The sequence below is a fragment of the Giraffa tippelskirchi genome, chromosome 8 (assembly GCF_054371585.1).
Source record: "Giraffa tippelskirchi isolate mGirTip1 chromosome 8, T2T-mGirTip1v1.2.pri, whole genome shotgun sequence".
Taxonomy (NCBI): domain Eukaryota; kingdom Metazoa; phylum Chordata; class Mammalia; order Artiodactyla; family Giraffidae; genus Giraffa; species Giraffa tippelskirchi.
This window is the reverse complement of record NC_137282.1, coordinates 66098472-66118889: the sequence shown is the minus strand read 5'-3', so window position 1 is coordinate 66118889 and position 20418 is coordinate 66098472. Positions and strand designations below refer to the sequence as shown.

General features: G+C 55.5%; 1 protein-coding gene across 1 annotated transcript in view; it reads right to left on the bottom strand.

Annotated features, from left to right (window-relative positions):
• Nucleotides 1-20418, bottom strand: part of LOC145517098 (uncharacterized) — a 437457-nt gene that overhangs the window by 149678 nt on the left and 267361 nt on the right. The window contains exons 77-81 of the mRNA XM_081519356.1: nucleotides 16076-16301; nucleotides 13580-13837; nucleotides 12852-12963; nucleotides 5918-6175; nucleotides 5192-5303 (exon numbers count right to left, since the gene is read on the bottom strand). The gene's annotated coding sequence lies outside the window, so the exon portion shown is untranslated. The remainder of the gene's footprint in view (nucleotides 1-5191; nucleotides 5304-5917; nucleotides 6176-12851; nucleotides 12964-13579; nucleotides 13838-16075; nucleotides 16302-20418) is intronic.

The window sequence follows — 20418 nt, the reverse complement described above, 5'->3', positions numbered from 1 at the left end:
TCGGGGAAAACCTCACCCTAAAGGCTGATGTCATGAGATAGCTAGAAAGAAGCGTAGGTCAAAGGCTCCTTAACATCAGAGTCTCCTTGCCATTTGCTGGGCGGAGGTAGAAATGGGTCTCTTCAAGTAAGGGAAAGAGGTACACGAAGTACACCAATGGGTTTCCATCCAATGGAACCTCTTCACAACAGAGAAGCTAAGCATTCACAAATGCAAAAGAGAGGAAACGGAACACGAGAGACTCCTTGCAAGTGGTGTATCTGAGAAGGGGTTCATATGGAAAGAGACGAAGAATGCACAGCACTCAGAGTCCAAGAAACACCACCACCACCCTTGACCCTTCCCCCATGACCAACTCCGACCTAAAGCCTTTCTCTCCCTCTAACCTATCCCTAAAACATAACCCTCATCTAATCATATACATGTGCATTCCTAGCATCCATCCGTCCACACACGAGAGAGAAAGAGGAAGACACAGACTGAATTGAGAAAGGAAAAGAGAGGGACACAGCCAGAGAGAGACACGGAACCAAAGAGAGGAAAGGAGTCGATGGTCCAGACTTTTCATCAATCTGTCTCGAAGGTAGAAGCAATGACAGCGCCCATCCACCCCAGAAGGGGGAAAAGGACGGAAGGTTTGGAGAGGAAAAGACAAGAACGCAGGGAGCCATTAGAAGCTCAGCCACCCGCAGAAGCCGAGCTGGGACACTTGAACAGAATCTCAATGGAAACAGAGGACCAGAAAGTTGGCCACTCTTTTCTATAAGAGAGGGAGACCTTCGAGTCTTCCTTTCGGTCCTCCAACTTGGATGCGGGGTCTCAAAACAGTCAGGAGGGGGAGTGCCTTTTCCTGGGTACCACGGCACATCCAGGCCTCGTTCTGCCCCATTCTGTGCTGTGTCAGCCCAGGAAGGAATCTTTCTTTCTGAAGTCTCAGCGCACACGCTCCACGTGATATCGGCCCCAGGTGGAAAGGCATGGAGCTGCTCGTAGGCCGACAGACCTAGGAAGCAGATGGGAGAATGACCGCCACTCTGCAGATGGAGAGACTGGGGAAACCCTGAGGGGCATATGCTTGTCCAGGGCCACACCACTTATGAGAAGAAGGAGCCTGGTCTGAGAGCAGCGGGGCCCTCGGAGCTCAGGCCCTGGCTGCACCCAGGCCTCCCCAGGGCTGTCGGCTGGGCTGGGTGGGTGTCACTGTGCCTGCACATGGCTTAAGGGTGGTGGTCGAGCAGTCAGAAACCCAGAGATTCCCTTGGGAAGTTTTGGGGAAGGGACCTCAGCACGAACCCCAGGAAATGTTGTCACCTGCCGGCAACAGAACCCAACAGAACCCGCAACCCGGGTATCCAGGCCTCGAGAGCGGAGAGGAGCCCCCAGCCAGATCACTTGCTGCCGAGATGTTCTGCTGTTTGCCCCTGCCCAGAGGCCGGGGCCTCAGGAGAGCTCACAGGCAGTGTGCGTGGGCACCCTGTCGACGTTGGCTCAGGGCACCCCCGAGACGCCTCTGGCCCTTTGCCCGGAGAAACAGAAAGGTAACACGGGGAGCCCCAGGCCGGGCCAGGCCACCTCTCCCATGCCACCCGGAAACACCGGGTCCTTTGCCTGTGTGTGTGGATGCGGGTTTCTCGGGGTGTGTCTCCCTCAAGGAAGCCCAGGTGGATGTGGGGTCAGAAGCCTGCGGACAAGTTGTGTCCACACCCCAGGGGAGAGCATGCTGGGCGGGATGGGGAGAGTGCGGGCAGGGCCGGCCGCCCAGGCTGACCTCACACCCTCAGGTGGGTCTCTTTCCTCCCGGGTGGGGATCTGAGCAGACACACGTCTCTGACCCTTCTGGGCAGAGAAGTTCGAGCAGGCCGAAGCAGCGGCTCCACTGGCCAGGCCCAGCTCGGAAAACTCCCAGCATGGCTGGCTGACGGTCACTGTCGTTGCAGAGCTTCCCACGTGATGAGGCCGAGGACGGGGACACCCCATCCAGCTCCCGGAGGGAGGGGTCGGAGCACCCCCCCCCGCCCGTGAGGCCCAGTGCAGGCTCCAGGTGAGCGTGCCCACGGAGGCATCAGCCCCACCGGGGGCGAAGCGGAGGCGGGGAAGGCCTGCTGCCGAGACACCGCCCAGGATACACCCGGCGGCCCAGTCTGAGGCTGCCACGGAGCTCAGCACACCCGGCTCCGACCCAGAGTCCCGAGAACCCCGGCCTCTGAGGCAGCAGGAGGACCTGGAGCCCAGCACGCCAGAGCACAGAGGTGAGGACGCTGGGGCTGGTGTACGGGAGTGTGTGCGGAGGGGGTGCTGAGCTACACAGGGACGAGTCCCCGAAAGCTGCTGCTGGGCCTGCAGCAAGCGCTGGCCTCACACCCCCCGCCCCCCATCTTGCACACTTCAGTCCCAAAAGACATCCGACCCTGGGTATTCTTTGGGAATCTCTTGGAAGCTTTCTGTCCCGGGATACGCACATGCCAAGGCTGGCCTGCGGGCAAACGATGCTTCTCCCACAGCTCTAGCACTGGCCTCCAACTGGAACCAGGCTCCACTTCCCAGACCTGTCCCTACAGAGGTGGTGGCTCCAGGTGCAGGACCCAGGGATCCACCGAGGGCAGATGGAGAACCGAGACTTGCCCTCGCAGAGACACCAGGCCAGCTGGGTACTGGCCAGCACACCGGGCAGATCGGATCTCCGTGCCTGCAGGACCCCCAGCCCCAGGCACTGATGTCCCACCCCCTCAGCCAGAACCTCCACCTCCACGTGCACCTCTACCTGCTCGGCCTTTGGCAGGAGAACCCGAGGCAGAGGAGGAGTCACCGCCTCGGCAGGGAGAGCCTGCCCTGGCTCCCGCGCAACACCCAGATGCCCACGATGACTCACCCACCCCTGCAGGGAGAACGAGCCCCCGCTCTGGACAGAGACCCAGAGCCCTTGCCGGAAACACCACGTCCAGGGGAGCGGTCGGCTCTGCAGCCTCCATCCCTGTCTGCTCACCGTGGACGCCGTCAACTCGGTCTGCCCCCAGGGGACATGGAGTTCCTTTCCCCCGAACTGCTTTGCGTTTGGTTTGTTTCCACCTTTCTGGTGATGTTTTCTTTTTTGCATGGTTTCCTGTATTTTTGTTGGTTAAGTTGGGATTAGTAAACTTTTTCATCATTGTTGCAATTTGGGAACACTGTTGTGTAACTCTGGTGATACTGTGTTACCATCACCACTTTGTAGTTTCAGACCCGTTCCATCTTTATGCCCCACCCCCCAACAAAGCCTGGATTCAAGGCAAGCACGCCCTGTTCATCCCTCCGCCCGATCCTGAACACAATTTCATCTTTTCTTTCTGCATTCCTTCCTATATTCTTGGTGTCCCCAATCAATGACTCTCAGTGAAATGACTGAAGCAGTTTTTTTCGGACGCTCCACCTACTGTAAGACTCCACTGGAGAGTTCTCATGTTTATGTCCTTTGAACTAGCCTTTGATATCTGAAAGGACGTTGTACGTCCTTTCAAGATACCACGTGCCAAACGAAGCCCTTTTGGCAAATGCCATCATTATCTCCAGGCAGGCATTGCTGTTTGAAGGGTGCCATCTCAGCCAGAAGGCAGAGGCTGAGCTCCTCTTGTTGCACCAGCTCCCAAAAGAAGCCAAGAAAGGGAGCTGTTACAACAAACCACCCCAACGCCCAGGAAAGCGTTCTTCATGACAGAAGGCTAGAAAATGACCCAACATCCTTGTGGCCCAGAACCCCTCTAGAAATTCACTGTTCCATAAAAAAGAGAAACAGATGGGAAGTTCCAAGGAGAGGCAATGCCCATGGCCAGTGTATTTTAGAGACGGCCTGACCGCTCCGGGGAAGACACGCACTGACAGAACCCCTTGGGAAACAGCCGTGATAGTCCTCACTGTCGTAAGGGATTCCTCTGGGGACAACCTGCCCTGGGCACCACACGAGGAAGCAGACCGGCTTCTCTTCCTCTGCCCCCACACCATTGACTCATGAAGGCAGCTCAGGTGTTCTCATGCCCTGCCTGCCTGCCTGCCTGGCTCATCCGAGAGCTGTGACAACCTCCAGGACAGGACTCCACCTTCCGCTCTCTGTGTACCGTGAATCTGCACACAGTGGGCTTTCAGAACCTTAGAAGACTTGAGCCATTCCCACTCGAGCCAGAACCCTCCCCAGGAAGGAAAACAGCTGTGGAGTCCTTTTGGCCCCAGCACTGGTTCCGAAACCCTGGCGGCTCCTAGAGCCTCTACGGTGTGAAGAGGGAGGTCCCTTTTGACAGAGCTTTCCGGCCGTCAGATCTAAGCTGCTGTTTCACTGTCAGCTGTGTCTCTTCCGTTGCAGCGTTGCAGGTGGGCCACGCTGCTCCAAAGGAGCTCACAAGCTGAGTTTCAAGGGAGGTATTGAGAGGACAGGGATGGCTACAACGTGCTGCAAACTGAGTGAGGGTCCCCACAATCCTCAGCAAAGGTCTGTGGTGTGCAAGTGGGGAGCAGAGGGCCCCCAAGTTCCAAAGGAAGGGAGGTACTCGGGAGCTAAAGCCCTTGGCTTCTGTGGTAGCAGCTGCAGATGGCAGCTCGTCCACAGTGCACTTCGAATGAGGTCATATGAGCGGGACTCTGGAAATGGCTCCGAAATCCAGAGAAAGGGGTCAGGGTATGTGGGAATCCGGCGGGGGTGGGGGGTGGATGAAGGAAGGTGTCCTTCCTCTCTCCAGTGCAATTTGGTTTGGTGAGTCTCAAAGCTACCAGATGGCACTTCCCAAGTCAGGCCCCCGCAGGAATCAGGGTGGGCTGCATGCCTCGTCCCCTGCCACAGGGACAAGCCACACCAGTGGCCTCCCTGAGCTCCAATGGCCGGATCTGGGGGTTCTGTCTGGGTGCACACCTCCTTGCTCTGGCCAAGTTCCCCCCTTCTCTGAGCACCAGCTTCATCCTCTCGAATGAGGACATCGATTGCTACCTTGGCACATTACTCTCTTCATCCTGTGAAGACTCATTAGGCTTATCCTACAATTACTAGCTGGCCCGAAGAGATATCTCCTGAATCCAGATTAAGCTGGAGTCTCCCAGGCTCATCTGGCATGTCTTCCCTGAAGTCTGCCAAAACCCACACCCTTGCATTTCCAGGGACTCCCCTTAGCCAGCTGGGCAGAAAACCCAGCATGTTTCAAACAAGCTGACAGACAAGCGGGAGAGGACTCACGGGCAGACGGCTTCCCTCAGGTCTCGGGTGGAGCTCTGGGACCACAGCAGCAACAGGCCATCCCAGCCCCTGGGCTCAGCAGCGCCCTCATTCTCACGCCGGCGGCTCTGCCCTGAGGGGAGCAGGAAGGTCACCAACTGCCGCAGGCGGACCTCACGCCCCTCCCACTGCTGGAGCCTGACCTCCCCCGGCCCCACCCCTTCCCCTACCCGAGCAGGACGAGAGCTCCTCTTCCCCTGGCTTCTAACGTGAGGCCCGGCCCTCAGCCCCGATTGGGCACTGCCCCAGTCCGGAGCCAATCACAGTGGCCAAGGAGGTGGAAGGCACCGATTGGCCAGGGCCAGGTCATGTGACCATACTCCCCAGGAAACTCAAATATTACCAAGATTCCCTAAGAAACCAATGAACAAAATTATCCAGTAAAGGCAAACCGTACTTTTTAATGAGGCCAAAGTCTCAGAAAAAAAAAAAAATGCTTCACAATGAAGTGCTCAAGGAAGCTACAAAATAAACTTTCAGAAAAGTTTAGTAGTTTTTTTAATAGGGTGACGGAGAGCTATACCTATCCCATATATGTGAATTTAGGTTTAAACTAGATTCCCCTTGGCTATTTTATAAGACAAAAAAACCCACATCACCCCCTTTCACTCCCCCCCCGCCCCCAAAAAGTGTTTTAATCTATTGAATTTTTGTGTCCTCAGTTGTGTCTGATTCACGGCAACTCACGATCTCTACACAGCCAGGCTCTTCCGTCCATGGAATTCAGGGCAATTTGTTCTGTCACAGTAAATGCCCACCCTGGGTGATCCAAACGGAAGGGCTCAGAGGCTCCTGAGAGACTAACTCCTTTCAGCTGAGCACAGAGCTGGCTCCTCACTGGGATGCCTGTGGCCTGGGGCTCCCAGAGGGGAGAGCACCACTCGCCCCACCGTGTGTTCACAGCTGGAAGTGCAGGCTGCTCCTCACTCCCCCTTGACAGTGTCCCTGAGGGCAGAACAGTGTGAAGTTAATCAAGGTGGAAACGCAAACTCCAATGCAAGCAAACTTCCCACAAGGTCTCCAAAACCACTCAGGAACAGGGTATTGGAAACTGCAGGGGATGACATGAATGGAGATGGAGACTTGACACCTTACACCGAGTTCACTTCCAGTTATCCCTAGACAAACATTCCATGAAAACTTGTCACAAATCTAGAGGAACAATGAGCAGAAACCGGACACGTGCTTTGAGTCTTCACACACAAAACTAAAAGGCAGTCCACAAAAAAAACCAGGAGAATACAGTGGACTTTGCAAAATCAAAGATATCTACTGTGGGAAAGACCTCAGTACAAAAGCAAAAGACAGGTCATACATCGCGAGACGAATGAGTGGAAACACAAAGCTTATCAAGGATGTGTCTCCAAACAGACAAAGAACACCAACACAACAAGCCTGTGAAAACTAGGGAAAGGTCTGAAGGGACACCAGACTGAGGAAGACACACACAGAGTATCCCGGATGATGTCCAGCACTGAGGGCCTGAAGAATCAACAGTCTAGTTGTACCTCCTCAGGCCTGTGTGACCCTGGGTGAGGCCTCTGTTTCCCGGTGGCTCTGAGAGATGGACAGGGAGGAAGGGGAAGAGAAATCACTTGCATTTCTAATACTCACAGCAAAGTCTTCCAATGAGAAGGGAATTATCACCCCCACTGACAATGCCATTCACTGAAGTGATCCCCACGGGTCCATCTAACCCAGAAGGGAAGGAAGGACCTGTTCTCACAAAACGGCGAGACATGGAAGAAGGAAGATCAAGCCCACACCAATCCCTGGAAAGAGAAGCTGTGCTCAGGGCTTGAAAGAATTCCTATTTGGAAAATGATATCCCAGCCCCACAAGGCAATCCACAGCTTCGATGCTATTCCTCCCAAAATGCCAATGCATTTTCGCACCCAACCAAGAATTGCAAAAGGGGTACGGAAACAGAAAAGAGCCTAAACTGTCAATACAATCCGACGAAAAAGCCCCGATACGGGCATCCAAGGTTGTGTGAAAGGAAATTAGACGACCAAACTAGGATCCTCAGGAGAGTATCGGAGAAGGCAATGGCGACCCACTCCAGTACTCTTGCCTGGAAAATGCCCTGGACGGAGGAGCCTGGCAGGCTGCAGGCCATGGGGTCGCGCAGAGTCAGACACGACTGAAGTGACTTAGCCGCAGCAGCAGCAGCAGGAGCCGGACAGTATGCTATTGGGAATACAACAACACACACAGATCCAGATCGATGGAATAAAGTTGAGGGTCCAGACACAGACCCCAGCATCCATGCTCAACTCATCTCTGACACAGAAGGGGAGAATATCCAAATGGGAACAAGAAAGCCTCTTCAATACATGTCCATGGGAAAACCAGACAGCTACATCTGAAGAACGCTATTGGTTTTGATCTCAGACCACCTCAATATCGGGGAAAACCTCACCCTAAAGGCTGATGTCATGAGATAGCTAGAAAGAAGCGTAGGTCAAAGGCTCCTTAACATCAGAGTCTCCTTGCCATTTGCTGGGCGGAGGTAGAAATGGGTCTCTTCAAGTAAGGGAAAGAGGTACACGAAGTACACCAATGGGTTTCCATCCAATGGAACCTCTTCACAACAGAGAAGCTAAGCATTCACAAATGCAAAAGAGAGGAAACGGAACACGAGAGACTCCTTGCAAGTGGTGTATCTGAGAAGGGGTTCATATGGAAAGAGACGAAGAATGCACAGCACTCAGATTCCAAGAAACACCACCACCACCCTTGACCCTTCCCCCATGACCAACTCCGACCTAAAGCCTTTCTCTCCCTCTAACCTATCCCTAAAACATAACCCTCATCTAATCATATACATGTGCATTCCTAGCATCCATCCGTCCACACACGAGAGAGAAAGAGGAAGACACAGACTGAATTGAGAAAGGAAAAGAGAGGGACACAGCCAGAGAGAGACACGGAACCAAAGAGAGGAAAGGAGTCGATGGTCCAGACTTTTCATCAATCTGTCTCGAAGGTAGAAGCAATGACAGCGCCCATCCACCCCAGAAGGGGGAAAAGGACGGAAGGTTTGGAGAGGAAAAGACAAGAACGCAGGGAGCCATTAGAAGCTCAGCCACCCGCAGAAGCCGAGCTGGGACACTTGAACAGAATCTCAATGGAAACAGAGGACCAGAAAGTTGGCCACTCTTTTCTATAAGAGAGGGAGACCTTCGAGTCTTCCTTTCGGTCCTCCAACTTGGATGCGGGGTCTCAAAACAGTCAGGAGGGGGAGTGCCTTTTCCTGGGTACCACGGCACATCCAGGCCTCGTTCTGCCCCATTCTGTGCTGTGTCAGCCCAGGAAGGAATCTTTCTTTCTGAAGTCTCAGCGCACACGCTCCACGTGATATCGGCCCCAGGTGGAAAGGCATGGAGCTGCTCGTAGGCCGACAGACCTAGGAAGCAGATGGGAGAATGACCGCCACTCTGCAGATGGAGAGACTGGGGAAACCCTGAGGGGCATATGCTTGTCCAGGGCCACACCACTTATGAGAAGAAGGAGCCTGGTCTGAGAGCAGCGGGGCCCTCGGAGCTCAGGCCCTGGCTGCACCCAGGCCTCCCCAGGGCTGTCGGCTGGGCTGGGTGGGTGTCACTGTGCCTGCACATGGCTTAAGGGTGGTGGTCGAGCAGTCAGAAACCCAGAGATTCCCTTGGGAAGTTTTGGGGAAGGGACCTCAGCACGAACCCCAGGAAATGATGTCACCTGCCGGCAACAGAACCCAACAGAACCCGCAACCCGGGTATCCAGGCCTCGAGAGCGGAGAGGAGCCCCCAGCCAGATCACTTGCTGCCGAGATGTTCTGCTGTTTGCCCCTGCCCAGAGGCCGGGGCCTCAGGAGAGCTCACAGGCAGTGTGCGTGGGCACCCTGTCGACGTTGGCTCAGGGCACCCCCGAGACGCCTCTGGCCCTTTGCCCGGAGAAACAGAAAGGTAACACGGGGAGCCCCAGGCCGGGCCAGGCCACCTCTCCCATGCCACCCGGAAACACCGGGTCCTTTGCCTGTGTGTGTGGATGCGGGTTTCTCGGGGTGTGTCTCCCTCAAGGAAGCCCAGGCGGATGTGGGGTCAGAAGCCTGCGGACAAGTTGTGTCCACACCCCAGGGGAGAGCATGCTGGGCGGGATGGAGAGAGTGCGGGCAGGGCCGGCCGCCCAGGATGACCTCACACCCTCAGGTGGGTCTCTTTCCTCCCGGGTGGGGATCTGAGCAGACACACGTCTCTGACCCTTCTGGGCAGAGAAGTTCGAGCAGGCCGAAGCAGCGGCTCCACTGGCCAGGCCCAGCTCGGAAAACTCCCAGCATGGCTGGCTGACGGTCACTGTCGTTGCAGAGCTTCCCACGTGATGAGGCCGAGGACGGGGACACCCCATCCAGCTCCCGGAGGGAGGGGTCGGAGCACCACTCCCCCGCCCGTGAGGCCCAGTGCAGGCTCCAGGTGGAGCCTGCCCAGGCATCCAGGTGAGCGTGCCCACGGAGGCATCAGCCCCACCGGGGGCGAAGCGGAGGCGGGGAAGGCCTGCTGCCGAGACACCGCCCAGGATACACCCGGCGGCCCAGTCTGAGGCTGCCACGGAGCTCAGCACACCCGGCTCCGACCCAGAGTCCCGAGAACCCCGGCCTCTGAGGCAGCAGGAGGACCTGGAGCCCAGCACGCCAGAGCACAGAGGTGAGGACGCTGGGGCTGGTGTACGGGAGTGTGTGGGGAGGGGGTGCTGAGCTACACAGGGACGAGTCCCCGAAAGCTGCTGCTGGGCCTGCAGCAAGCGCTGGCCTCACACCCCCCGCCCCCCATCTTGCACACTTCAGTCCCAAAAGACATCCGACCCTGGGTATTCTTTGGGAATCTCTTGGAAGCTTTCTGTCCCGGGATACGCACATGCCAAGGCTGGCCTGCGGGCAAACGATGCTTCTCCCACAGCTCTAGCACTGGCCTCCAACTGGAACCAGGCTCCACTTCCCAGACCTGTCCCTACAGAGGTGGTGGCTCCAGGTGCAGGACCCAGGGATCCACCGAGGGCAGATGGAGAACCGAGACTTGCCCTCGCAGAGACACCAGGCCAGCTGGGTACTGGCCAGCACACCGGGCAGATCGGATCTCCGTGCCTGCAGGACCCCCAGCCCCAGGCACTGATGTCCCACCCCCTCAGCCAGAACCTCCACCTCCACGTGCACCTCTACCTGCTCGGCCTTTGGCAGGAGAACCCGAGGCAGAGGAGGAGTCACCGCCTCGGCAGGGAGAGCCTGCCCTGGCTCCCGCGCAACACCCAGACGCCCACGATGACTCACCCACCCCTGCAGGGAGAACGAGCCCCCGCTCTGGACAGAGACCCAGAGCCCTTGCCGGAAACACCACGTCCAGGGGAGCGGTCGGCTCTGCAGCCTCCATCCCTGTCTGCTCACCGTGGACGCCGTCAACTCGGTCTGCCCCCAGGGGACATGGAGTTCCTTTCCCCCGAACTGCTTTGCGTTTGGTTTGTTTCCACCTTTCTGGTGATGTTTTCTTTTTTGCATGGTTTCCTGTATTTTTGTTGGTTAAGTTGGGATTAGTAAACTTTTTCATCATTGTTGCAATTTGGGAACACTGTTGTGTAACTCTGGTGATACTGTGTTACCATCACCACTTTGTAGTTTCAGACCCGTTCCATCTTTATGCCCCACCCCCCAACAAAGCCTGGATTCAAGGCAAGCACGCCCTGTTCATCCCTCCGCCCGATCCTGAACACAATTTCATCTTTTCTTTCTGCATTCCTTCCTATATTCTTGGTGTCCCCAATCAATGACTCTCAGTGAAATGACTGAAGCAGTTTTTTTCGGACGCTCCACCTACTGTAAGACTCCACTGGAGAGTTCTCATGTTTATGTCCTTTGAACTAGCCTTTGATATCTGAAAGGACGTTGTACGTCCTTTCAAGATACCACGTGCCAAACGAAGCCCTTTTGGCAAATGCCATCATTATCTCCAGGCAGGCATTGCTGTTTGAAGGGTGCCATCTCAGCCAGAAGGCAGAGGCTGAGCTCCTCTTGTTGCACCAGCTCCCAAAAGAAGCCAAGAAAGGGAGCTGTTACAACAAACCACCCCAACGCCCAGGAAAGCGTTCTTCATGACAGAAGGCTAGAAAATGACCCAACATCCTTGTGGCCCAGAACCCCTCTAGAAATTCACTGTTCCATAAAAAAGAGAAACAGATGGGAAGTTCCAAGGAGAGGCAATGCCCATGGCCAGTGTATTTTAGAGACGGCCTGACCGCTCCGGGGAAGACACGCACTGACAGAACCCCTTGGGAAACAGCCGTGATAGTCCTCACTGTCGTAAGGGATTCCTCTGGGGACAACCTGCCCTGGGCACCACATGAGGGAGCAGACCGGCTTCTCTTCCTCTGCCCCCACACCATTGACTCATGAAGGCAGCTCAGGTGTTCTCATGCCCTGCCTGCCTGCCTGCCTGGCTCATCCGTGAGCTGTGACAACCTCCAGGACAGGACTCCACCTTCCGCTCTCTGTGTACCGTGAATCTGCACACAGTGGGCTTTCAGAACCTTAGAAGACTTGAGCCATTCCCACTCGAGCCAGAACCCTCCCCAGGAAGGAAAACAGCTGTGGAGTCCTTTTGGCCCCAGCACTGGTTCCGAAACCCTGGCGGCTCCTAGAGCCTCTACGGTGTGAAGAGGGAGGTCCCTTTTGACAGAGCTTTCCGGCCGTCAGATCTAAGCTGCTGTTTCACTGTCAGCTGTGTCTCTTCCGTTGCAGCGTTGCAGGTGGGCCACGCTGCTCCAAAGGAGCTCACAAGCTGAGTTTCAAGGGAGGTATTGAGAGGACAGGGATGGCTACAACGTGCTGCAAACTGAGTGAGGGTCCCCACAATCCTCAGCAAAGGTCTGTGGTGTGCAAGTGGGGAGCAGAGGGCCCCCAAGTTCCAAAGGAAGGGAGGTACTCGGGAGCTAAAGCCCTTGGCTTCTGTGGTAGCAGCTGCAGATGGCAGCTCGTCCACAGTGCACTTCGAATGAGGTCATATGAGCGGGACTCTGGAAATGGCTCCGAAATCCAGAGAAAGGGGTCAGGGTATGTGGGAATCCGGCGGGGGTGGGGGGTGGATGAAGGAAGGTGTCCTTCCTCTCTCCAGTGCAATTTGGTTTGGTGAGTCTCAAAGCTACCAGATGGCACTTCCCAAGTCAGGCCCCTGCAGGAATCAGGGTGGGCTGCATGCCTCGGCCCCTGCCACAGGGACAAGCCACACCAGTGGCCTCCCTGAGCTCCAATGGCCGGATCTGGGGGTTCTGTCTGGGTGCACACGTCCTTGCTCTGGCCAAGTTCCCCCCTTCTCTGAGCACCAGCTTCATCCTCTCGAATGAGGACATCGATTGCTACCTTGGCACGTTACTCTCTTCATCCTGTGAAGACTCATTAGGCTTATCCTACAATTACTAGCTGGCCCGAAGAGATATCTCCTGAATCCAGATTAAGCTGGAGTCTCCCAGGCTCATCTGGCATGTCTTCCCTGAAGTCTGCCAAAACCCACACCCTTGCATTTCCAGGGACTCCCCTTAGCCAGCTGGGCAGAAAACCCAGCATGTTTCAAACAAGCTGACAGACAAGCGGGAGAGGACTCACGGGCAGACGGCTTCCCTCAGGTCTCGGGTGGAGCTCTGGGACCACAGCAGCAACAGGCCATCCCAGCCCCTGGGCTCAGCAGCGCCCTCATTCTCACGCCGGCGGCTCTGCCCTGAGGGGAGCAGGAAGGTCACCAAGGGCCGCAGGCGGACCTCACGCCCCTCCCACTGCTGGAGCCTGACCTCACCCGGCCCCACCCCTTCCCCTACCCGAGCAGGACGAGAGCTCCTCTTCCCCTGGCTTCTAACGTGAGGCCCGGCCCTCAGCCCCGATTGGGCACTGCCCCAGTCCGGAGCCAATCACAGTGGCCAAGGAGGTGGAAGGCACCGATTGGCCAGGGCCAGGTCATGTGACCATACTCCCCAGGAAACTCAAATATTACCAAGATTCCCTAAGAAACCAATGAACAAAATTATCCAGTAAAGGCAAACCGTACTTTTTAATGAGGCCAAAGTCTCAGAAAAAAAAAAAAAAATGCTTCACAATGAAGTGCTCAAGGAAGCTACAAAATAAACTTTCAGAAAAGTTTAGTAGTTTTTTTAATAGGGTGACGGAGAGCTATACCTATCCCATATATGTGAATTTAGGTTTAAACTAGATTCCCCTTGGCTATTTTATAAGACAAAAAAACCCACATCACCCCCTTTCACTCCCCCCCCGCCCCCAAAAAGTGTTTTAATCTATTGAATTTTTGTGTCCTCAGTTGTGTCTGATTCACGGCAACTCACGATCTCTACACAGCCAGGCTCTTCCATCCATGGAATTCAGGGCAATTTGTTCTGTCACAGTAAATGCCCACCCTGGGTGATCCAAACGGAAGGGCTCAGAGGCTCCTGAGAGACTAACACCTTTCAGCTGAGCACAGAGCTGGCTCCTCACTGGGATGCCTGTGGCCTGGGGCTCCCAGAGGGGAGAGCACCACTCGCCCCACCGTGTGTTCACAGCTGGAAGTGCAGGCTGCTCCTCACTCCCCCTTGACAGTGTCCCTGAGGGCAGAACAGTGTGAAGTTAATCAAGGTGGAAACGCAAACTCCAATGCAAGCAAACTTCCCACAAGGTCTCCAAAACCACTCAGGAACAGGGTATTGGAAACTGCAGGGGATGACATGAATGGAGATGGAGACTTGACACCTTACACCGAGTTCACTTCCAGTTATCCCTAGACAAACATTCCATGAAAACTTGTCACAAATCTAGAGGAACAATGAGCAGAAACCGGACACGTGCTTTGAGTCTTCACACACAAAACTAAAAGGCAGTCCACAAAAAAAACCAGGAGAATACAGTGCACTTTGCAAAATCAAAGATATCTACTGTGGGAAAGACCTCAGTACAAAAGCAAAAGACAGGTCATACATCGCGAGACGAATGAGTGGAAACACAAAGCTTATCAAGGATGTGTCTCCAAACAGACAAAGAACACCAACACAACAAGCCTGTGAAAACTAGGGAAAGGTCTGAAGGGACACCAGACTGAGGAAGACACACACAGAGTATCCCGGATGATGTCCAGCACTGAGGGCCTGAAGAATCAACAGTCTAGTTGTACCTCCTCAGGCCTGTGTGACCCTGGGTGAGGCCTCTGTTTCCCGGTGGCTCTGAGAGATGGACAGGGAGGAAGGGGAAGAGAAATCACTTGCATTTCTAATACTCACAGCAAAGTCTTCCAATGAGAAGGGAATTATCACCCCCACTGACAATGCCATTCACTGAAGTGATCCCCACGGGTCCATCTAACCCAGAAGGGAAGGAAGGACCTGTTCTCACAAAACGGCGAGACATGGAAGAAGGAAGATCAAGCCCACACCAATCGCTGCAAAGAGAAGCTGTGCTCAGGGCTTGAAAGAATTCCTATTTGGAAAATGATATCCCAGCCCCACAAGGCAATCCACAGCTTCGATGCTATTCCTCCCAAAATGCCAATGCATTTTCGCACCCAACCAAGAATTGCAAAAGGGGTACGGAAACAGAAAAGAGCCTAAATTGTCAATACAATCCGACGAAAAAGCCCCGATACGGGCATCCAAGGTTGTGTGAAAGGAAATTAGACGACCAAACTAGGATCCTCAGGAGAGTATCGGAGAAGGCAATGGCGACCCACTCCAGTACTCTTGCCTGGAAAATGCCCTGGACGGAGGAGCCTGGCAGGCTGCAGGCCATGGGGTCGCGCAGAGTCAGACACGACTGAAGTGACTTAGCCGCAGCAGCAGCAGCAGGAGCCGGACAGTATGCTATTGGGAATACAACAACACACACAGATCCAGATCGATGGAATAAAGTTGAGGGTCCAGACACAGACCCCAGCAACCATGCTCAACTCATCTCTGACACAGAAGGGGAGAATATCCAAATGGGAACAAGAAAGCCTCTTCAATACATGTCCATGGGAAAACCAGACAGCTACATCTGAAGAACGCTATTGGTTTTGATCTCAGACCACCTCAATATCGGGGAAAACCTCACCCTAAAGGCTGATGTCATGAGATAGCTAGAAAGAAGCGTAGGTCAAAGGCTCCTTAACATCAGAGTCTCCTTGCCATTTGCTGGGCGGAGGTAGAAATGGGTCTCTTCAAGTAAGGGAAAGAGGTACACGAAGTACACCAATGGGTTTCCATCCAATGGAACCTCTTCACAACAGAGAAGCTAAGCATTCACAAATGCAAAAGAGAGGAAACGGAACACGAGAGACTCCTTGCAAGTGGTGTATCTGAGAAGGGGTTCATATGGAAAGAGACGAAGAATGCACAGCACTCAGATTCCAAGAAACACCACCACCACCCTTGACCCTTCCCCCATGACCAACTCCGACCTAAAGCCTTTCTCTCCCTCTAACCTATCCCTAAAACATAACCCTCATCTAATCATATACATGTGCATTCCTAGCATCCATCCGTCCACACACGAGAGAGAAAGAGGAAGACACAGACTGAATTGAGAAAGGAAAAGAGAGGGACACAGCCAGAGAGAGACACGGAACCAAAGAGAGGAAAGGAGTCGATGGTCCAGACTTTTCATCAATCTGTCTCGAAGGTAGAAGCAATGACAGCGCCCATCCACCCCAGAAGGGGGAAAAGGACGGAAGGTTTGGAGAGGAAAAGACAAGAACGCAGGGAGCCATTAGAAGCTCAGCCACCCGCAGAAGCCGAGCTGGGACACTTGAACAGAATCTCAATGGAAACAGAGGACCAGAAAGTTGGCCACTCTTTTCTATAAGAGAGGGAGACCTTCGAGTCTTCCTTTCGGTCCTCCAACTTGGATGCGGGGTCTCAAAACAGTCAGGAGGGGGAGTGCCTTTTCCTGGGTACCACGGCACATCCAGGCCTCGTTCTGCCCCATTCTGTGCTGTGTCAGCCCAGGAAGGAATCTTTCTTTCTGAAGTCTCAGCGCACACGCTCCACGTGATATCGGCCCCAGGTGGAAAGGCATGGAGCTGCTCGTAGGCCGACAGACCTAGGAAGCAGATGGGAGAATGACCGCCACTCTGCAGATGGAGAGACTGGGGAAACCCTGAGGAGCATATGCTTGTCCAGGGCCACACCACTTATGAGAAGAAGGAGCCTGGTCTGAGAGCAGCGGGGCCCTCGGAGCTCAGGCACTGGCTGCACCCAGGCCTCCCCAGGGCTGTCGGCTGGGCTGGGTGGGTGTCACTGTGCCTGCACATGGCTTAAGGGTGGTGGTCGAGCAGTCAGAAACCCAGAGATTCCCTTGGGAAGTTTTGGGGAAGGGACCTCAGCACGAACCCCAGGAAATGATGTCACCTGCCGGCAACAGAACCCAACAGAACCCGCAACCCGGGTATCCAGGCCTCGAGAGCGGAGAGGAGCCCCCAGCCAGATCACTTGCTGCCGAGATGTTCTGCTGTTTGCCCCTGCCCAGAGGCCGGGGCCTCAGGAGAGCTCACAGGCAGTGTGCGTGGGCACCCTGTCGACGTTGGCTCAGGGCACCCCCGAGACGCCTCTGGCCCTTTGCCCGGAGAAACAGAAAGGTAACACGGGGAGCCCCCGGCCGGGCCAGGCCACCTCTCCCATGCCACCCGAAAACACCGGGTCCTTTGCCTGTGTGTGTGGATGCGGGTTTCTCGGGGTGTGTCTCCCTCAAGGAAGCCCAGGTGGATGTGGGGTCAGAAGCCTGCCGACAAGTTGTGTCCACACCCCAGGGGAGAGCATGCTGGGCGGGATGGGGAGAGTGCGGGCAGGGCCGGCCGCCCAGGCCGACCTCACACCCTCAGGTGGGTCTCTTTCCTCCCGGGTGGGGATCTGAGCAGACACACGTCTCTGACCCTTCTGGGCAGAGAAGTTCGAGCAGGCCGAAGCAGCGGCTCCACTGGCCAGGCCCAGCTCGGAAAACTCCCAGCATGGCTGGCTGACGGTCACTGTCGTTGCAGAGCTTCCCACGTGATGAGGCCGAGGACGGGGACACCCCATCCAGCTCCCGGAGGGAGGGGTCGGAGCACCACCCCCACGCCCGTGAGGCCCAGTGCAGGCTCCAGGTGAGCGTGCCCACGGAGGCATCAGCCCCACCGGGGGCGAAGCGGAGGCGGGGAAGGCCTGCTGCCGAGACACCGCCCAGGATACACCCGGCGGCCCAGTCTGAGGCTGCCACGGAGCTCAGCACACCCGGCTCCGACCCAGAGTCCCGAGAACCCCGGCCTCTGAGGCAGCAGGAGGACCTGGAGCCCAGCACGCCAGAGCACAGAGGTGAGGACGCTGGGGCTGGTGTACGGGAGTGTGTGCGGAGGGGGTGCTGAGCTACACAGGGACGAGTCCCCGAAAGCTGCTGCTGGGCCTGCAGCAAGCGCTGGCCTCACACTCCCCACCCCCCATCTTGCACACTTCAGTCCCAAAAGACATCCGACCCTGGGTATTCTTTGGGAATCTCTTGGAAGCTTTCTGTCCCGGGATACGCACATGCCAAGGCTGGCCTGCGGGCAAACGATGCTTCTCCCACAGCTCTAGCACTGGCCTCCAACTGGAACCAGGCTCCACTTCCCAGACCTGTCCCTACAGAGGTGGTGGCTCCAGGTGCAGGACCCAGGGATCCACCGAGGGCAGATGGAGAACCGAGACTTGCCCTCGCAGAGACACCAGGCCAGCTGGGTACTGGCCAGCACACCGGGCAGATCGGATCTCCGTGCCTGCAGGACCCCCAGCCCCAGGCACTGATGTCCCACCCCCTCAGCCAGAACCTCCACCTCCACGTGCACCTCTACCTGCTCGGCCTTTGGCAGGAGAACCTGAGGCAGAGGAGGAGTCACCGCCTCGGCAGGGAGAGCCTGCCCTGGCTCCCGCGCAACACCCAGACGCCCACGATGACTCACCCACCCCTGCAGGGAGAACGAGCCCCCGCTCTGGACAGAGACCCAGAGCCCTTGCCGGAAACACCACGTCCAGGGGAGCGGTCGGCTCTGCAGCCTCCATCCCTGTCTGCTCACCGTGGACGCCGTCAGCTCGGTCTGCCCCCAGGGGACATGGAGTTCCTTTCCCCCGAACTGCTTTGTATTTGGTTTGTTTCCACCTTTCTGGTGATGTTTTCTTTTTTGCATGGTTTCCTGTATTTTTGTTGGTTAAGTTGGGAGTAGTAAACTTTTTCATCATTGTTGCAATTTGGGAACACTGTTGTGTAACTCTGGTGATACTGTGTTACCATCACCACTTTGTAGTTTCAGACCCGTTCCATCTGTATGCCCCACCCCCAAACAAAGCCTGGATTCAAGGCAAGCATGCCCTGTTCATCCCTCCGCCCGATCCTGAACACAATTTCATCTTTTCTTTCTGTATTCTTTCCTATATTCTTGGTGTCCCCAATCAATGACTCTCAGTGAAATGACTGAAGCAGTTTTTTTCGGACTCTCCACCTACTGTAAGACTCCACTGGAGAGTTCTCATGTTTATGTCCTTTGAACTAGCCTTTGATAGCTGAAAGGACGTTGTACGTCCTTTCAAGATACCACGTGCCAAACGAAGCCCTTTTGGCAAATGCCATCATTATCTCCAGGCAGGCATTGCTGTTTGAAGGGTGACATCTCAGCCAGAAGGCAGAGGCTGAGCTCCTCTTGTTGCACCAGCTCCCAAAAGAAGCCAAGAAAGGGAGCTGTTACAACAAACCACCCCAACGCCCAGGAAAGCGTTCTTCATGACAGAAGGCTAGAAAATGACCCAACATCCTTGTGGCCCAGAACCCCTCTAGAAATTCACTGTTCCATAAAAAAGAGAAACAGATGGGAAGTTCCAAGGAGAGGCAATGCCCATGGCCAGTGTATTTTAGAGACGGCCTGACCGCTCCGGGGAAGACACGCACTGACAGAACCCCTTGGGAAACAGCCGTGATAGTCCTCACTGTCGTAAGGGATTCCTCTGGGGACAACCTGCCCTGGGCACCACACGAGGGAGCAGACCGGCTTCTCTTCCTCTGCCCCCACACCATTGACTCATCAAGGCAGCTCAGGTGTTCTCATGCCCTGCCTGCCTGCCTGCCTGGCTCATCCGAGAGCTGTGACCACCTCCAGGACAGGACTCCACCTTCCGCTCTCTGTGTACCGTGAATCTGCACACAGTGGGCTTTCAGAACCTTAGGAGACTTGAGCCATTCCCACTCGAGCCAGAACCCTCCCCAGGAAGGAAAACAGCTGTGGAGTCCTTTTGGCCCCAGCACTGGTTCCGAAACCCTGGCGGCTCCTAGAGCCTCTACGGTGTGAAGAGGGAGGTCCCTTTTGACAGAGCTTTCCGGCCGTCAGATCTAAGCTGCTGTTTCACTGTCAGCTGTGTCTCTTCCGTTGCAGCGTTGCAGGTGGGCCACGCTGCTCCAAAGGAGCTCACAAGCTGAGTTTCAAGGGAGGTATTGAGAGGACAGGGATGGCTACAACGTGCTGCAAACTGAGTGAGGGTCCCCACAATCCTCAGCAAAGGTCTGTGGTGTGCAAGTGGGGAGCAGAGGGCCCCCAAGTTCCAAAGGAAGGGAGGTACTCGGGAGCTAAAGCCCTTGGCTTCTGTGGTAGCAGCTGCAGATGGCAGCTCGTCCACAGTGCACTTCGAATGAGGTCATATGAGCGGGACTCTGGAAATGGCTCCGAAATCCAGAGAAAGGGGTCAGGGTATGTGGGAATCCGGCGGGGGTGGGGGGTGGATGAAGGAAGGTGTCCTTCCTCTCTCCAGTGCAATTTGGTTTGGTGAGTCTCAAAGCTACCAGATGGCACTTCCCAAGTCAGGCCCCTGCAGGAATCAGGGTGGGCTGCATGCCTCGGCCCCTGCCACAGGGACAAGCCACACCAGTGGCCTCCCTGAGCTCCAATGGCCGGATCTGGGGGTTCTGTCTGGGTGCACACGTCCTTGCTCTGGCCAAGTTCCCCCCTTCTCTGAGCACCAGCTTCATCCTCTCGAATGAGGACATCGATTGCTACCTTGGCACGTTACTCTCTTCATCCTGTGAAGACTCATTAGGCTTATCCTACAATTACTAGCTGGCCCGAAGAGATATCTCCTGAATCCAGATTAAGCTGGAGTCTCCCAGGCTCATCTGGCATGTCTTCCCTGAAGTCTGCCAAAACCCACACCCTTGCATTTCCAGGGAC